The sequence below is a fragment of the Rhipicephalus microplus genome, chromosome X, assembly GCF_043290135.1.
Source record: "Rhipicephalus microplus isolate Deutch F79 chromosome X, USDA_Rmic, whole genome shotgun sequence".
Lineage (NCBI taxonomy): Eukaryota > Metazoa > Arthropoda > Arachnida > Ixodida > Ixodidae > Rhipicephalus > Rhipicephalus microplus.
This window is the reverse complement of record NC_134710.1, coordinates 186,944,387-186,963,469: the sequence shown is the minus strand read 5'-3', so window position 1 is coordinate 186,963,469 and position 19,083 is coordinate 186,944,387. Positions and strand designations below refer to the sequence as shown.

The following is a 19,083-nucleotide window of genomic DNA, read 5'->3' as shown; positions in this document are numbered from 1 at the left end:
TTGGTCTTGGCAACACGCTCATAGTAGTCAAGCCAGTCGTCAACGTCTTCATGGGCACCGCCACTAAAGCGATCTGGAACGAGGGGTTGAAAGATGGTCACCTGAGATGGGTGTGTCGGAATGCTGCCTTGGGGCATCTGTTGCGGGTTTGCGTTGGCCATTGGTTGAGGTGTGCAGTGCCTAGCAGGTTCCGGCGAGTGAGTGAGCTCTGGCGCGAGGCCTCGCAACCGTCGACTGGAGCAATGCACCGGAGTTTTACCAGGTGACGATGCGTCTTGACTCGACGAACGGCTCCCAGAAGGCGTGTGGAGCATCAGGCAGGGTTGCGGCCCAGCACCTCCACTAGTGTCGTTCCCCAAGCTATAAAGCCACCGCCCCCGTCGACATCGCCGTGGGCTCGGCAGCTGTTCTGTAAGAGTGACCACTAATCCTCTGCACTTCATCATGCAGGTTTTTCTTCATACCTTCGCTCTGATTCTCTTTCCTGCGCTGCCTGAATCAACAACGTGCGCATCACATGGTGCGCGCGCTTCTGCCCCGTGGACCTGCTCAGATTTCAACGTGCGGGACTTGGCTGGACAGTACTCGGGATTCAACGTGGCAAGCCATGCCACTATCTCAGCACTTGGTCCTGGGCACAGCTTGGAAAGCCCCATCGTCAACGACATCAATCGTTCCCCAAGCTATAAAGCCACCGCCTCCGTCGGCATCGCCTTGTGGGCTCGGCAGCTGTTCTGCGAGAGCGACCACTAATCCTATGCACTTCATCATGCAGGTTAGTCCTTCATACAGGCTATGCGCAAAAAAGTCGAGCAATTACTTCTTACTTCAGCTGCCGAGCCTGCAGCGCCTGTTTGCTACTTGTTGTGAGTGTGGAGCTGTCGTGCGTTCTTTGCTGCTAGTCGCGAGTGATATCGAGTCGAACCCAGGACCCGATAATGCGGCGATTCTCGCCGAGCTGCGTAAGCTAACTGCCGGTCAAGCAACTGTTATTAAGGAAATTAGACATTAACGCACAACTTGTTGCCACGAATAACATTATCGCCGAGCTCGCTAAGCGTGTGGCTTCTGTGGAAGCGAGTTGTGAACACATCGAGCACTTGCGGCAGCAGCTTGGAACCATACAGACTGACAACACCGAAACTGTGTATCATGTTTCTCTTTTAGAAAGCCGTTTTGGTGTTGCCGAAAATCGGTCCCGCTGCAACAACCTGATCGTTTACGGTATCCCCGATTCTTCATCTGAATCGCGTGCACACCCGGAAGAAGCGATCATTCAACTTTGCTCCGAACAACTGAATTTAACAGTCGACACACAAGAAATAGAAAGAGCGCATCGCTTGGGTCGCCATACCTCTGGCCGTAATCGTCCCATAATTCTCAGATTTTCTGCCTTCAAGACGAAAGAGGCGATCCTTACTAACGCTCGCAAGTTGAAAGGTACCACATACGGCATTGGGGAGGACTTTTCCCAACGGGTACAAAACGCACGTAAACACCTTGTCGCTTTTGCAAAAAACAAGTCCGTGCCTTACTCACTTCGATATAAAATGCTACACATCGGTCCACGACGCTTCTGCTTTGATGAAGCTTCACAAAGCTTGCAAGAACAACTATAGCTATCTCGTCACGCCCGTCAACCGCGCAGCCACCTTACTCGCATGCCCCGTGCCACCGTTTCACTCCCCATTTCCGATGGAGGCGGAAATGTTGTAGGCCCGTGTACTCAGATTTGGGTGCACGTTAAAGAACCCCAGGTAGTCTAAATTTCCGGAGCCCTCCACTACGGCGTCTCTCATAACCATATGGTGGTTTTGGGACGTTAAACCCCACATATCAATCAATCAATCAATCAATCAACCGTTCCACTCTCGGTTATCTTCACTAACATTCGTAGCTTCCTTCCAAAACGTGACGTAGTGTCAAACCTGGTGTCATAATCCGATAGTAATGTAGTTGTACTAACCGAAACATGGCTTTCCAGTGAAATCGCTGATGCTGAAATTTCGAACAACTTTCTCAACTTTGATATTTTTCGAAAAGACAGGCCCGGTGGCAGAGGGGGTGGGGCATTAATCGCCGTTCATACTGAACTATCCTGTTGCCCTGTCAATATATCAAGTGACCTCGAAATTCTGTGGCTGATCTGCCGTACCGAACCTTCATCTATTATTCTTGGCGTGTGCTACAGGTCCCCTACTCATCATTCCGATTTTCCCAGCAAACTTAACAATATTTTGAGTGATTTAGCCAAGCGGCACCCTAATGCATGCATCTTGCTTTTCGGTGACTTTAATTACCCTAGTATTAATTGGTCTTCTATGCAATTAGCTACAGGTAACTCGGAGGCTGCTGAATTTCTGGACTTCTGCCTTAACCATAATCTGACCCAACTGATAAAAGAACCAACTTGTGTCACGGTAGATTGTGCCAACACGCTTGACCTTATTCTGACATCGCATCCCGAATTCGATTGATATGTGGGGTTTAACGTCCCAAAACCACTCTATGATTATGAGAGACGCCGTAGTGGAGGGCTCCGGAAATTTAGACCACCTGGGGTTCTTTAACGTGCACCCAAATCTGAGCACACGGGCCTACAACATTTCCGCCTCCATCGGAAATGCAGCCGCCGCAGCCGGGATACGAACCCGCGCCCTGCGGGTCAGCAGCCGAGTACCTTAGCCACTAGACCACCGCGGCGGGGCATCGCATCCCGAATTCACGTCATCAATTAGTTACCTTAAAGAAATAAGCGACCATAAAGTAATTCATGCCACATTTTCCCTCAAACCACTTTTTCACCATTGCCCAGCAAAAAAAAAAAAAATTCGCCTCTACAATAAAGGTAACTACTCGGCCATAAACGACGAACTGCAAGAATTTTATCAGTCCTACGAGTCGACATTTCACAATCGCTCTGTGCAACAGAACTGGTCAGATTTTCAGGGTAAGATGAATGTTTTAGCGTACAAATATATTCCAATCACCACTATTCCTTCTAATCGTCATAAGCCGTGGTATACCAAAAACCTTAAAACACTTGAGAACAAAAAGAAGCGGCTCTTTCGTAACGCGAAGTTTAAACCAAATGCCGACTCGTGGGACAGATACTATCAAGCTGAACGCGCATATCTCGCAGAAGTACGTCAATGTAAACATTCCTTTTTTCACTCGGACCTTCCCCGCATGATAACCAATAACCCTCATAAACTCTGGCAGATCATTAACTCTCAGCCCAACCGCTCTATCCGTATCTATTTGGATCAGGGTGATATCCTTTCAGATTCTGAGTGCGCTAATACATTCAACGCCGCTTTTTCATCCGTTTTCACAGCCGAACCAGACGCCCCCCTACCTCAGTGCCCTACCCCTATCATGTCAATAATGCTGGCTATAAATTTATCGGCCGAAGGCATCGCATCGCTGATTGAAAAGCTAAAGGTTTCTTCGTCCGCAGATGTTGATGACGTAACTTCTAAACTTCTAAAAAAACACTAAACATATTTCTGCCGCAGTCTTAACCTTGTTGTTCTCGCAGTCTGTATCATCAGGCGCTCTACCGAACGAATGGAAAGTGGGGAAGGTCGTTCCAGTCTACAAGTCAGGTAACAGAGTTTCACCATTAAACTACCGGCCCATCTCCATAACCAGCATACCATTTAAATCATGGAACATATCATCTGCACTAACATCATGAACTTCCTCGATTCCAACAGCTTTTTCCATTCATCTGAGCATGGTTTTCGCAAAGGCCTGTCCTGTGAAACACAGCTCGCTCTTTTTATTCATGATCTGCATTCCAACATGAACTCTAATATACAGGTAGATGCAATATTCCTTGACTACGCTAAAGCCTTCGACAAGGTACCACATCAACGCTTGCTGTTAAAACTTTCCCACTTAGGTTTGCATTCAGATGTCATACAATGGGTTAAAGAATTTCTTACTAATCAGTCTCAGTGCGTGTGTATTAATAACATAGCATCTAACCCCGTCCCTGTATCCTCCGGCGTCCCCCAAGGTTCCGTGCTGGGTCCCCTATTGTTCCTGATATATATAAATGATCTGCCATTGGAAGTTACTTGCTCTATTCGTATATTCGCAGGCGACTGCATTATTTACCAGTCAATAAGAAATACCTCCAACCAGGCTATGCTGCAGAGCAGTTTATCTAAAATCCTGAATTGGTGCGATCGCTGGCTGATGGTCCTGAATCCCAGTAAATGTAAATTAATGTCCGTCACCCGCTCGCGAAGCCCTCTCCTCTATCCGTACAAAATTGCTAGCACTCCTATTGAATCTGTTAGTACCTTCAAATATCTCGGTGTAACTATCTCCAAAAATCTCAATTGGTTTCCGCATGTCTCCAACGTCATCTTATCCAGTAACAAAACCCTAGGCTTTCTCAGGCGTCATTTACGCAGCTCTCCTCCTCACGTTAAACTCATCGCATACAAATCTTTAATTGGACCAAAACTTGAGTACGCGTCCGCAATATGGAATCCTCATCAATCTTATCTCATAGACGCATCAGAAATGGTGCAGAACTGCGCCATCAGGTTCATTCACTCATCACATTCGTATAACGTTAGTGTATCCTCATTAAAGGCTGCAACTGCCCTGCCCACCCTTTCTTGTCGCCGTCACATTGGCAGCCTATCCCTGTTTCACAAAATGTATTACAGTTCACTCAATCAGCCACCTTACATCTCACCGCCTGCTCGCATATCCCTTCGTACAGGCCATTGCTTTAGTGTTGCTCGTCCTCAAACCCGTACTCTTACCTTCTCGTCTTCTTTTTTCCCACGCGCCATTGTAGACTGGAATGGCCTTCCCTACGCCGTCGTTGCCACCACCAACCCAGATGCTTTCATTGATGCTGTAAAAGTGCACCTCTCATCCTGAATGGTCATGTATCATGTATCCTTACTGTACACCCACCCCTTATGTAATGCCCCCACTCGGGGCCTTTAAGGAAATAAAGTGAAAGTGAAAAGTGTTTTTGTGTCGCGGTACAACGCGAACAAAACACAGGTACACCTTGAGACAGCCAAAGCAGCGTGTTCTCAACAGCTGAACCACAAGATCCTCTTCTTCGGTCTCGAGTGAAGCTAGAGGCCCACTACTTCGTGTCCACTAAATTCCCCCATCATCATTTTTGTCCACATGTAGACACGCGTCAGTATTTTCAATGAAATTAATTTTTTTTGTGCTCATCAGACATGTCATGTGACGTTATTCTTCCGGTTATATAGGCAAGCGTGTGGTGGTAATAAACGTTATAAAATTGCAAGAGGGTCTCGTTCCCAAACTTTTCACGTGCAGATGATACTTCAATATTGGACTTACTATCATTTGAATTTGATTCTTTTTTGAGTTGCACTGCTGATATCCATTATTTGTGGAAGCGTTTTAAGGACCTTATAAATGTGTGTATTGAAAGATTTGTTCCACGCATTGTAAAAAAATCGAAAGGAAAGAACCCCTGGATTTATCGGGAAACGTTGCAGTTGCAAAGACGGCTCACACGTATAAACGTATAAAAATCAGAGACAATACTCTAAAGACGTAGGTATCCTCCAACAAAAAATTTCTGAACTGGCTTCTCAACTAAAAGCAAATGTATATTCTGACAAGGAACGCTATTATGGCCAACAACTCCCGAGTCTCATGTCTTCGTCTCGCGAGAGGTTCTGGAGTTCAATTTCGCCTAATCCTGTGACTACTGATGTTTTTGAAATCGATGGTGTGGAAACTAGTGATTCCTCTGTTATTTCTAATGCTTTCAATGATCATTTTAAGTCTGTTTTTACGAAGGATAATGGAGTCCTGGAAACATTTGATGTGGCAGGCCCACCCCTATCAGATATTGTCATAAGTGAAGAGGGAGTTTTTAATTTACTTTTGAAGCTTGATGTTAAAAAATCTTCAGGTCCTGATGGAGTACCGAATGAGTTCTTAAAACGCTATGCACAATGGGTTTCAAAGTACCTAACAATTCTTTTTTCTAAATCTCTGAAAGATGGTCAAGTTCCGGATGGCTGGGTAACTGCTAAAGTCAAGCCCCTACGTAAGAGTGGAAATCCCCATTCTGTTATTAACTATCGGCCGATCTCATTAATTTCAACTTCCTGTAAACTACTTGAGCATATCATACATAAGCATATTTCAGAATTCCTAGATAAGCACAATATTTTGTCAGGTTCACAACACGGATTCAGGAAAGAATTTTCTACTTGTACTCAGCTGGTAACTACAGTTCATGATTTCGCACTATCTATAAATTCCGGAAAACACGTAGATGCAATTTTTATGGATTTTGCTAAAGCTTTCGATACGGTCTCTCACAATAAATTACTCTTCAAATTGGATTTAATTCTTAAGAATACTCAGCTTCTAAATTGGATTTCCGGTTATCTTTCGAATCGAAAACAGTACGTCTTTTTCAATGACCATTGTTCTCGTACAGTACCGGTTGACTCGGGTGTTCCCCAAGGCTCTGTGCTCGGACCCCTCCTCTTTTTATTGTTTATAAATGATATATCACATGATATACTTGTAAAAGTTAAGTTATATGCGGATGATTGCATCCTGTACTCGGAAATAGAAAACCATACTGATCAAATTCATTTAAATGATGCATTTCAAAAGGTCATTCGTTGGTGCGATAAATGGCAGATGTCAGTTAATTTTAAAAAGACCGTTTTCATGAAAATTTCTCACAAACGTAACATTCTTCATTTTGCATATTCAGCCAATAATGTTTTTTGCAGGAGGTACAACACTGCAAGTACCTTGGTCTTTGGATTTCGAATGACCTTAACTGGACGAGACATATTAACACTGTAACAAGTCGTGCAATTACAAATTATTTTATCTTAGACGAGCTCTTAAGCACTCCACTCCCGCCGTTCGCCTTGTTGCATTTAATGCAATCGTTCAACCTACTTTAGATTATGCATCCATGATTTGGTACCCTTACACCAGAAAAAAATATCAGCGAAATGAAAAAAACTCAAAAGAGAGCTGTTAGGTTTATTTATAACAGTTTTGGTCGTACTTCAATAAAGTTTATTAGCAAAAGCTAACCTCCCAACACCTACACAAAGAAATAAAGTATTGAGATTGAAATTTTTCTTTCAGTTGGTTAAAGGTTATTTTAAGTTAGACTTATCACATATACTTCATTTGTCCACAGGATATACCACAAGGCAGAGGCATGCCTTTATAATAACCCCCTTTTCCACCCGTAATAACACATTCAAGTAATCGTTCTTCCCTAGGACAATTACAGAATGGAATAACCTTAGTAACGAAGTTGTTTCCCAGTCATCCTTGAACCTTTTTGCTGCGCAGCTCTAGCAGCGAGTGTCTAATTTCTATGACATGTGCTCCTGTTGTTTATTTCAATCACTGTAACCATTCTCCACTTGTGATCATCTTGAATTTAGCGCTCATTTCACTATATGTTCTTATGCCGGTTTATTACAAACCAGTGTTCTTTTTTTTTCGTTCTGAAAGTGTGTAAATGCCTTACCTGTTTTATATTTATTTGTTTGCTGATTTGTAAATTTATCAAATGTATATCCACCCTGCCAAAACCCTATGTTAGGGTTGCAGTATTCATAAATAAATAAATAAATAAATAAATAAATAAATAAATAAATAAATTGGAAGTTAGCGCCTGTGTCGTGCGTCCTATTTTTGTGTCCCCATTTCTTAGTGCTTTTTTCAGTCATCAGATCAAGAAAAAAAGTAGTTTCGGAAGAACTTGGAGCATTGAAGTAAATGGAAAATAAGCAGGTTGCAAACGGAGGAGGCAAGGCAAGGTAACCATCATGTGCATTCATTGTCACAGCAGCAAAGTCTTGATGTGGGTGATACTAGAGCACCTGCACACTTCGTTTTTTTTTTCACTTATTTACAAATAGTTTAGGCCCTATTCGGGGACAAGCAAGAGTGGGTACATAAATGTCAATGAGAATAATAAAAAAATCAATAGAAGGTACGAAAGTTACAAAAATTTACAATATGAATGAGGAATGTTATAAATATATAGCAAACAAAAATACAATTCGTAGCATCAATAAGCTTTAGGTGCGTGTTAATGAACATTGGTAAAAATCGAGCTTGAGTGTCTACAATGGTATGCTTTATAATCATAAAACCATCAAATTTATTAAGTTTTTAACAGTAGAAAAGCAGGAAGATTAACTGAATCAAATATTCATTTTGTTGATATTCATGCAAACATTCAGTCATGCTGATGTTCATCATTTGTTTATTTGCTTTTTATTACAGAACGCCTACAGCTCATTGGACTTGAAAGGCAAAGGTCCCCGAAATTCAATGGAGATCGCTGCAGAGTTTGAAGACTTGTCAGTGGAGGTCCTGTATGTCATCGCTGGTGTGGCAGCCCTTGTGCAGATATATTATGCATTTAATGTGTAATATGCACCGCACAACCAAAACACATTCGCTGTGCTGGAACACATCTGTGGGCATCAACATTGCCGCAAGTGAAGCGGTTAATCACAGCTATCAAAAAAAACATAGCAAACGATTGGGATGCCTGAAAGAGTCGCTTTTGAATAAATGTTTCATTCAAAATCTGCATTTTTATTTTTACTGCCATGCTAAACATTTTTTAATACTTGGTATGAAGATAATCGCCACTCATATTTTTTCTCCAACCTATATTTCTGTGAGTTAAGCTGACGCATGTTCTTTATTTATATTAACATGCAGTTTTTTATTTTATTATACTATTTGCAACATTACTCAGCTTCATGAACTAATGTTGCCAAGCGTCACTAGTTTGCATCCTTACTTGGCAAATAGCAAACATTTACTGTGAAAGTTTATATATTCTACCTTCCTGCTTGTATTGTAACAAACCTAGTAACGTTCTTGTTTGTAAACTTACCAGCTTAGCTTACTACCTTCCAGTAAGTAGTAACAGGACCTAGTAACCATCATAGTAGTACATTTACAAACTTTATGTTACTACCTTCTAGTAGGTAGTAACTGCAGCTAGTAAATGGCATGGTAGTAACTTTGCTACCTTACAATTTACTACCTACAGTTACTACTTAGGTAGTGAATGTTGTGACAGCAATTTACTTCCTCAAAGTTAGTAAGTAGCACCACCTTTCTCTTTAAGAGTGTGGATCGGATGAGTAACGATGTGGGTTCAACCTAGCGAATGGTTGTTGAAATCAAATATGTCTTCGTAAGTCATCAAAACGCGACGGAGGGCATCGGCGTAAGAAGGTCGTAGGTCGGGAGCTATCATTTTGTTGAACTTCTCATTAGATGGCGTCGTCAGAGCCAAAGGTTGAGCAAATGCTGATGGTTGTTTATGGCTTAGTTCACATACTCTGGAGTCATCCAAAGGGGACAACACAGCAAGAGATACGCCCTCAGAAAGAGCTTGTGGTGACGAGCCAAAGTTCTCGAGAGGAAGCCAAGCACGGTTGATGGTGAGCGTAATGATGGAGCTAGGGAGCACCATTCGACGTCCGAGTGTGGCGGCATAGAGTGGAGACACGATGTAAGTACCATTCTGAAGTGGTGGGCAAAGCGACATGGGGACATAAGTCGCAGCGCCAGGTTGCAACTGAACAAAGTCAATGGAGTAAAGTCTGGGCTGGACATCTGCGCAGGCGTACGCACAGCACTGGGGTAGCTCAAGACTCAAAATCCCGGTTGAACAGTCGATAAGCGCAGAATGAACAGTCAAAAAGTCCATTCCAAGAATCGCCTCATGAGGGCACTTGGCAAGTACAGTGAACAGAACTAACGTTGAGTGGTCGGCGATGGTGATACGCTTGCGGTGCACATTCCCACGACGGCAGTTGTGCTGCGGTTGGCTACTCGTAGGACAGGTGATTCGGTGGGTGTTAGCACTGTGTTTGCGAAGGCGGCTACGAAGGTCAAAGCGCATGACCGACACCAGAGCTCCAGTGTCAATGAGGGCTTTAATGGGCACATGATCAACAAAACTTCGATCAGGTTTTGTTTATTGGCGAGGGTCAATAGAGGTTTTGCAGTCAAAGTCGTCAATGCAGCCTCACCTCCCAGGGCTGCGTTGGTTAGTTTCCTGAGGAACGCCCTGAGTAGGATGGGGACGGGGGTCGCCAATATGTAGACGACCGGGACTGACGGCGCTGCGGAGAGGGTGAACGGCTAGTGACGAACCGGGGAGGAGCGGAGCGTCAGCATAGGACGATTCGGCGTGTGCCAACAGAGGGGGAGCTGAGCGTTCGTAACGACGGTCAATATATATATAGGTCGAGGCGAGAAATTCCAGCGGTTATGGCAGTGGCGGGCGATATGGCCGATCAGGGAGCACACGAAGCAGATTAGTCTGTCATCCGGCGTTCACCACTCAGATCTGTTTCGGTACCGTATTGCGTAATACTGTCGGGGCGTAGCAGAAGCAATGCTCGGGGCGCTCGTGCTGGGACGTGGGCTACCGGTGGATGGATGGGCTACCGGTGGATGGTATGTCTATATTCGCAATTTCTTGGCGAACAACAGCTTGAAACAGCGAGATTGTCAGGTTGTCATGCGTGTGGGGATCACGAGAGTTCAAAGCCATAGCCCCAGGTTCACGACATATGGCTTGCGTCAAACTTGGTAATACTGGTTGATGCAGCGGCGCTGGTTCATTACAGGACGAGGTCGGAGCCGTATTAGGAAGCCGGTCGAAGTGTTGCACGATGCACTTGTCTTTTGCTTGCTCAAAGATGCGGCACTCTTTTATGAGAGAGTCAACTGTTGTGCAGCTCTTGCATAAAAAGAAGTTGAACGCATCGTCCGCGATGCCCTTCATGATGTGTCCGACCTTATCTGCCTCCGACATGTTCTCATTGGCTTTTTGGCAAAGTGCCAGGACATCCTGAATTCGGTGGACGTCTGGGCACGAGAGGCGAGCTCCTTCTGGGCTTCAGCTTGGCGTCCGATTGGTTTCCTGAAAAGATCTCGAACCTTCTCTTTACAGATGTCCCAACTTGTCAGTTTGGCTTCGCGCGTCTGAAACCACGCCTTTGCAGTGTCCCCCTGGTAAAATATCACGTTTGCCAGCATAAGTGTTGGGTCTTACCTGTAACTGTTGGTGATGCGCTGGTACATCGACAGCCACTCATCGAAGTCAACCTTGCCAGTGCCGGTGAAGACTCCCAGGTCAAGTATCAGAGGCATCACGTATTGCACTGCATTGTGCCTGAGCGGCCGGTACGCTTCCGTCGGCCATAGCAGCGGAACCGATGTGAAGTCCGCTGTGGAGATCCAGCTCCGACTTCCGTAGAGATGTACCCAGCACCTCCACCAAAATAATACGCGTACAGTTGCAGTTGAAGTTGCATACGCCCTCAGGCAAGTGCGACACAATCGGTTCTGCGCCTGAGACACTTCAACGTCTTCTATGGCTTGAAGCGTCCGCTAGTCAACGCTGGCACTAACTCCTATGTAACATTATGATTAAGAAAGATGCCGTAGTGTGACACTCAAGAAATAATACCACTATGCATCTAAATTTGCCACTTTGCACCTAATGTGCACCTAACTGAATGTGCACGGGCCTCGAGCATTTTCGCCCACGTTGAAAATACTACAGTGATTCGATTCCGCGACCTGCGGGTCAGCAATAGAACACCATAACCACTGGACCATCGTGGCGGGTAGTAAAAAAGACGGTTTGGGTAAGATCACTATGCGTCCAGCTGCAAGGGCGCATGTTCAGATTAAGATATATTGCTTAAAATCACTTTCACACCGTGGCAGAGTGATTCCGTTCTCTCCCGTTGCCTATACTCCTTGCTTTTTGGTGGCACCTTCAGTTGCAGACGTGGTTCATCGATACAAAAGGTGTGACCAGCTATGCAACAACCCATGTTTGTATGTAACAATTCTCGCAAATTTTGGGTAGGATACTGGAATATAGTATAATATGATATGGCCACCTCTTGCTCAGGGGTAGACACAATTGGGGTGTCCGAGCCTGTTTTGATGCGTAGCAAGAACTGATCACCCATGATTTTCCTTTGGCATGCCTCAATGAGCGTGTCAGCCAACATGGGATTTTTCAGGACTCGCATGGGCAGGCCCTGGTGTGGTCGTATTATCACTTCGAAATCGTCCCGCGGCAGCGGCGGCAGTTTACGGAATTTTCTGGATCTACGGGGGAAATGTGACATATCAAATCAAACTTTATTTCGTCCACAAGTGTGTGTGTTGTAGAACAGGAGGGCTCGAGAAAAAGTGGATTTATCCACTTGAGAAGCCTCGAGCCCCCGTTTTACATGGCATACAGCGAGAGCATGTAAGTGATTATGCAGTACTGATATAATACAAATACTTATACTAACACAGTATTACAATATTTACAACAAACACTATACAATACAAAATGTGCACACCATCTAATGGTAAATCATTCGCATAATCATGAGATCGCAATCAGCATTTCTTCATGCAAAAAAAAAATAACTGAAAAAAGACAAAAAGAAGAGAAAACAGTTAAAACTTGAAAACTCGTTGAACAGAATCTATACTTTTTTACAAAAAGAAAGAGCATCAATCCTTGGCGGCAAAGAATGCTTTGATTGCACTGTTCCCAGTTGTCTCTAAAATGATTTCACATTGATGGAGTTCATTTAACAACTTTGGAAGCGTATGACGAAGCATTTGTTTTGTTATCATAATGCGTGAAAAAGGTATTTTCCAGATATCATCATTTCGTGAATTATATGACCTTGTGAGTGGTGTCAACTCAGAAAATGTACGAAGTAGTCCGTCTTTATCGTGCTTGTATTTTCTGGCTAGATTTAATGGATACAAATTGTGTACGGACGTGATGTTATATTTGATAAACAGGGCTTTTGTGTGCACAGTTTTTTTCACGCATGCAATGTGGCGAAGTGCTTTCTTTTGTAAAACAAACAGGTGGTTCAGATTTGTTAACGCTGTTGTGCCCCAGACTAGACAGCAATAATTTAAGCGAGAAAGAAATAGTGCATTATAAATATGAAGCTTGACAGCTGTTGGCAAGTGGAATTTGAATTTCGCCAGAATTCCTACTACCTTTGCTACCTGTGTAACAACATGATTTATATGAATGTCCCATGATAGATGCTTTTGAAAAAATACACCAAGTGATTTTACTGAGTCAACAATCTCGATACGTGAATTTCCTAAAGTAAGATTCAGAGTGGGTGCTACAGGTGATTGTCGGGGTGTGAAGATAATAGCTTTTGTTTTGGCTGTGTTGATTTCAATGTGACTTTTCCACGCTTGAGCTGGGAGGGTCGTTCCCATAGGCGCTTGTCGGCGTTCCCTCGCCTGCTGCATTTTTTGGCGGAGAGTCAGCACCAGCGATCGTTGTCGTCCTCGCTAATTTAAGCGGTTGTTTGGGTTCAGCATGTGGACTCAGCGCCGGCTCCCACAGTGCCCGTCATGGTCGGTTTTGCGCGCGTTGGAGTGTCAGAAAAATCCATGCGCTCTTCTGTGTGCTGCTCACGGCAGTCTGTAACGGACGCGTCCTGTGCAAATGGAGGTCCACAAGACGCCAATTGTGTCGGCGTCGTTGATGGCCCATCAGCTTAGAAGTGTGGCAGTTTGGGCTAGTTGGTATGACATCACGATAGCTTTAGCGCGAGGTTCATTCCTCGCGCTATAACTATTCTGAGGCCCATCAGCGTTCGCTGGCATCTCGGTTGCCACTTGTCGGTGTTCCTTCGGTCGTAAGTACGCTGAAATCGATCTAACGTCCATGAACTTGGTGTCCTTGGATGCCGCTCGACTTCATGGATCAAAGGAGGTGTACCTTTCGGGCGTAGCAGGAACAAAACATGTACACTGCGGAGCCCAAGGTGAGCGTGCCTGCCCACGAGTGATTCGCATTGGCATTTAAAAAAATCACAAAAACCTCCAGGTGTTCAGAAAAATAAGTCACTCCACTGCGGCGTAGAAAAGCACAGGGCCGTGTTTAACAACCGGATGGAATTATGGGAAAACATCCATTCGCTCCTCACTGCTTCCAGATGTTGCCAAACATCTCACCTCTATGTCCTTCCCCTATTACCTGCAAATACTCGCGGCCCTGCCGCTCCATCAGGAGACTTAGGTATTTATGGAATTAGCAGCTAAACCTCCGCGGTGACATCATGTCGCTGTTTTGATTACGCGTCTCTCCAACCCTTCTCTTGACCTTGTTCGGCATAAAACTGTTTGGATTGGAGGGGCTCCTAATAACCCCCAACCCCGCCCCGCCGTGGTGGTCTAGTGGCTAAGGTACTCGGCTGCTGACCCGCAGGTCGCGGGTTCGATTCCCGGCTGCTGCGGCTGCATTTACGATGGAGGCGGAAATGTTGTAGGCCTGTGTACTCAGATTTGGGTGCACGTTAAAGAACCCCAGGTGGTCAAAATTTCCGGAGCCCTCCACTACGGCGTCTCTCATAATCAAATGGTGGTTTTGGGACGTTAAACCCCACAAATCAATCAATTAAATCAATCAATAACCCACAACCTATTGTCGTTTAGTCTGAGCCCCACCCTCCCCTCTTCCGAAGAAGGCATGTGAGGGAGGAGGCGAGAAAACCAGGCAATGGTGGAGTGTTTATCAAAGGACATTGAGGAATTAGGAGGAGAGTGTGAGATAATCATACTAGGAGATATGAATGTGCGCAGAGATAGATGGGTATACTGACCCAACAGGCAAAATTATCATGGATATGTGTGAAAGGCGTGATTTGATCATTTGCAACAGTACTGAGAAGTGTGAAGGGCAAATAACATGGGAGGTAGGAAGGCTGCAGTCGACGATATATTACACACTGATGTCCCATAAGATGTATGATAGGCTCAGGGTAATGTACATAGATGAATGTGGATCCCGAAGTCTGGGTAGTGATCACAAACGTATCAAGCTAAGTTTTCGAAGAGCAGTGCAAGTAGGAAGGAGACAAGATGAGCAACTACAAGAAAATGTTTATTCAGAAAGGCAAATAGAAATAGCTACTAAACAAATTGAGAAAGTAATCACTAAGGATAATAAAAACAGTGTGGACATACACAAATCTAATTCGACTGTTTGAGCTAGAGCTTGCTAAGACACGTGACAAGTCACCCCGAAAAAGAAGACACAGACCCAAGAGTTGGTGGGATGAGGAAGTTAAGAGAACCATAGCGAAACGTCAGGAAGCCTCTAGGGAACACAGATATTCTAAGCAGCGGGGTGAACCGACAGATGATGTTGAAAGAAAATGGGACATCTTTCTAAGCTGCAGAAGGGAATCATTCCTCCTGATCAATGAAAAGATTAGAAGAAAGGGGGCTCAGTGGCTGGCAGAAGTACATAAAAAGGGTAGAAAGGTAGGTGCGAAATTTTGGAACCATCTAAACTCCCTAAGAAATGAGACAAGCCTAGAGCAGAAGTTTGTAACTACAGCCCAAGGTGCTAGGCTAGAAGGAGACGAAGCTATTGAATATATAAGAACAAAAGTGACAGAAAAATTCCAACAAAAAAGTACTTTATGCACCACAATAGACAAGGACGAATCAAGTGGTGCAATGGCTCCATTTTCACAACAAGAGTGGGAAAGGGCTGAGAAAAGGGTTCCTAGTAGTACATCAACAGGCCCAGATGGCATTCCAATTAGGCTGATAAAGACATTAGGTCCGAAGTCTAAGCAGGCTTTGAGAGAGGCAGTGAGCACAATAATAATCGATGGTGAAGTTCCTGATGGATGGAAACTTAGCAGGATGAGCATGATCTATAAAGGAAAGGGGGACAAAGCTGACATAAACAACTATTGTCCTATAACAGTGACTTCAGTGGTCTACAGGCTGGCGATGCAGATTATAAAGAAAAGACTGCAGGCATGGATAGAGGTTGAGGGGGTGCTGGGGTAACTGAAGAATGGGTTTCGGAAACACAGGAGGTTGGAAGACAATCTGTTCTCACTGACGCAGTGCATTGAAATAGCAGAAAAGGAACTCAGGCCCACGTGGCTAGCATTTTTGGATATCAAGGGAGCGTACGATAGCGTGGTTTAAGAGGACTTGTGGTGAGTACTGGACACACTAGGTGTGTAAGATGGAGTCACTAAGATTTTAAAGGAAATCTATAAAAGTAACAAGGTAGTTATAAAGTGGGAGAAACGGGTATCCTAGCCCACAGAGTTGAAACGGGGGCTGAGGCAGGGGTGTCCTCTGTCACCCCTGTTATTCATGACGTACCTACAAAGATTAGAGGCCAAATTAGAGGGAAGTGGACTTGGCTTCAACCTCTCTTTCGTCAAACAAAGAAAACTCATTGATCCGTCACTATCAGCATTAATGTACACAGATGATATAGTGCTAATGGCCGACAACAAAGAAGATTTGCAGAGATTGATGGACATCTGCGGTAATGGGGGAGATAGGTTAGATTTCAAATTCAGTAAAGAAAAATCAGCAGTGATGATTTTTAATGATAATGAAGGTGGTGAGCTTAGGATACAGGATGTCACGCTAGAGATAACAGATAAATACAAATATCTGGGCGGATGGATAAGCAATGGGACCGAGTACCTAAGGGAACACGAAATATACGTGACGACTAAATGTAACAGGAATGCAGGAGTGATGAAAAATAGGGCACTGTGGAATTACAATAGGTATGATGTTGTGAGAGGAATGTGGAAAGGGGTCATGGTTCCTGGGCTGACGTTCGGCAATGCGGTCTTGTGTATGAGATGAGAAGTTCAAGCAAGATTAGAAATTGAGCAACGTGGAATAGGTAGGCTTTCTTTAGGAGCTCACGGGAATACACCAAATCAGGGAGTACAAGGTGATATGGGATGGACATCATTTGAGGGCAGGGAAGCTAGCAGCAAAATAAAATTTGAGAAGCGATTGAGAGAAATGGGGAAGGAGCATTGGGCTAGGAAGGTATTCAGCTACCTGTATATGAAGAATGTCGATACAAAATGGAGGAAGCGAACCGGAAAATTGACGGGTAAATACTTGGGAAACAGCAGGGGGCCAAACCAAAAAGAACTATCGGTTAAGAAGAAGGTGAAGGAAACGGAGACTGACATGTGGAGAATTGGCATGAATAAGAAGTCCGCACTATAGATCTTTTGAACTTTTACGCAGGAAATTGCCAAGGAAAGGATCTATGATAATACTCGGGGTAGTAATCTACTGTCTGAGGCCAGGATGGGAGTATTGCGAACCAAGACTTATCGTGCCAAATACGACAGGGTAGACACGGTATGCAATGCATGCGGAGAGGAGGAGGAAAATGCCGAACACTTGATAATGTTCTGTGAAGGGCTTCACCCTATAGTTCAGGATGATGGCCCAGAGTTTTTCAAAGCACTGGGGTTTAGGGACAGGGAGGGCTAAATAGACTTTAAGCGGGTAGAATGAACTAGAAGGAGGTTATCTGATTGGTGGCTTAAGTCAAGGCACGTGTGAAAATTAAGCCATTCACTGCAAAGTACCATTCCTCAACTCCACTATTTAAAGGAAAAAAAAAAAGATAAATCTAGTTGTTGGCTCACTAAGTATTACAGCTAAGTGGTGTTAGCCGCCTCCTGATCTAAAGGGTACAGCCACATCAATCCATCCATCCAGAGAGGAACACTGTTGCACCTCAAATATCTGCATCCTGTTGCATGCGGTTCAAGGCTGTGACCATCCAGCAACGTCAGTCAAGGCTTCAAGTTCGGATGCTTCGCAGCTTTCCTACAGGGCTCCGCCTAGTCTCCGTGCTTGTGGCTTTTTGCACTATATGATTAACTTATCTTAGTTCTTTTTCTTTCCTTTTTTGAGCTTCGTTTGTCATAAAGAAAAGAACATGCTATACTTTAGACAAAAGTAATTATGAAAGTAGCGAGTAATTTACCTGAACTTCGCACTTCAATTAAGTATTTACATGTCTAAATTACTAGCCTACAAACGTAGTTTGGTGCAATACTGATAACTATAAAAATATATACTGTAATTTGAATACTGGAAAATTAGTCGGTAAGGGGTCCTTGAGAGTTGCTCAATTTTGTGAGGTCATTCACTTTTTCGCCGGTATTATTGGCAGTGCTTGTAAGGTAGGCAAAATATTCTTGAATTCTAGCAATGTTTTCGATGTTCTTTGGAGCAAAACAAAAAGGAATTTCTAATTTAGAAATAATTGCTTGTCTCATCATGTCTTGGATTTGTGACTTATAACTGGCGGCACCCAGTATACATAGCAATCAGATGATGACATTCCAATCATACTGTGGTCCTTTCTAGTGTTCCCTGGCCCCCATGTTCTTTCTTATTTTGTGCGATGCCCCAGTCAATGTTCACCCCGATGTGTTTGCTGATGATTGGTGCCGTCTTTTGCCAGATAATCGCCGATCAATTTGCACTTAATGCTGTCTTTGATAATATTGTGGAACGAAGTAATAAATATACAGTAAAATACCAAGTAAGTATTCCTTCTACGGTAAATAAATATCTGACAAGTATCGGAGGTGTGCTTGGTAAGAAGCAAAATTCTCGATTGCGAAGGAAGAGCCGCTAAGATTAAAGAATGCACACCAATGCTTCTAACTACAGGCTTCATTGAATACGCGTACATTCACTGTTTTCATTCGTTCTCGTTGAGCGAATCAAAACTGTCAATGTAACAGTGAAAGTGGCGGGAAGTGATGAAAGGAGGAGGGGCATATTTTACATTAAAAAAAAAATAGAGGGAAGCGCTTGCTCGAGTAGGGGCGCTTGCTCTGGATTCAACTCAACAGTGACGAATATATGATCTAAATGCATCGCTGACAAAAAAGAAAATCAGCAAAAATGTATCAGTGGAGCAGACCCACCCAACGAGTGTAGCAGAATTAAGATAATTAACTACCCATACTTGAAGAGCCATCTCAGCAACATCACCCGTTATGCCTTTAAAATGATAATACGTCTTCTTTTGCACGACGCACTTGGCAAAGATTATCTTTATGAATTAGCTCACACAATCCTCGTTCGACCAAGATTGGAATAATCTTGTGTTATTTAGTCGTCATCCCCCGAGAGTATTCAATGAGTGAGTACATG

General features: G+C 44.0%; 1 protein-coding gene across 1 annotated transcript in view; it reads right to left on the bottom strand.

The window, feature by feature from the left end:
• LOC119175567 (uncharacterized) overlaps positions 1 to 19,083 on the bottom strand; it is a 41,355-nt gene that overhangs the window by 21,363 nt on the left and 909 nt on the right. The gene's annotated exons all lie outside the window — the stretch shown is intronic.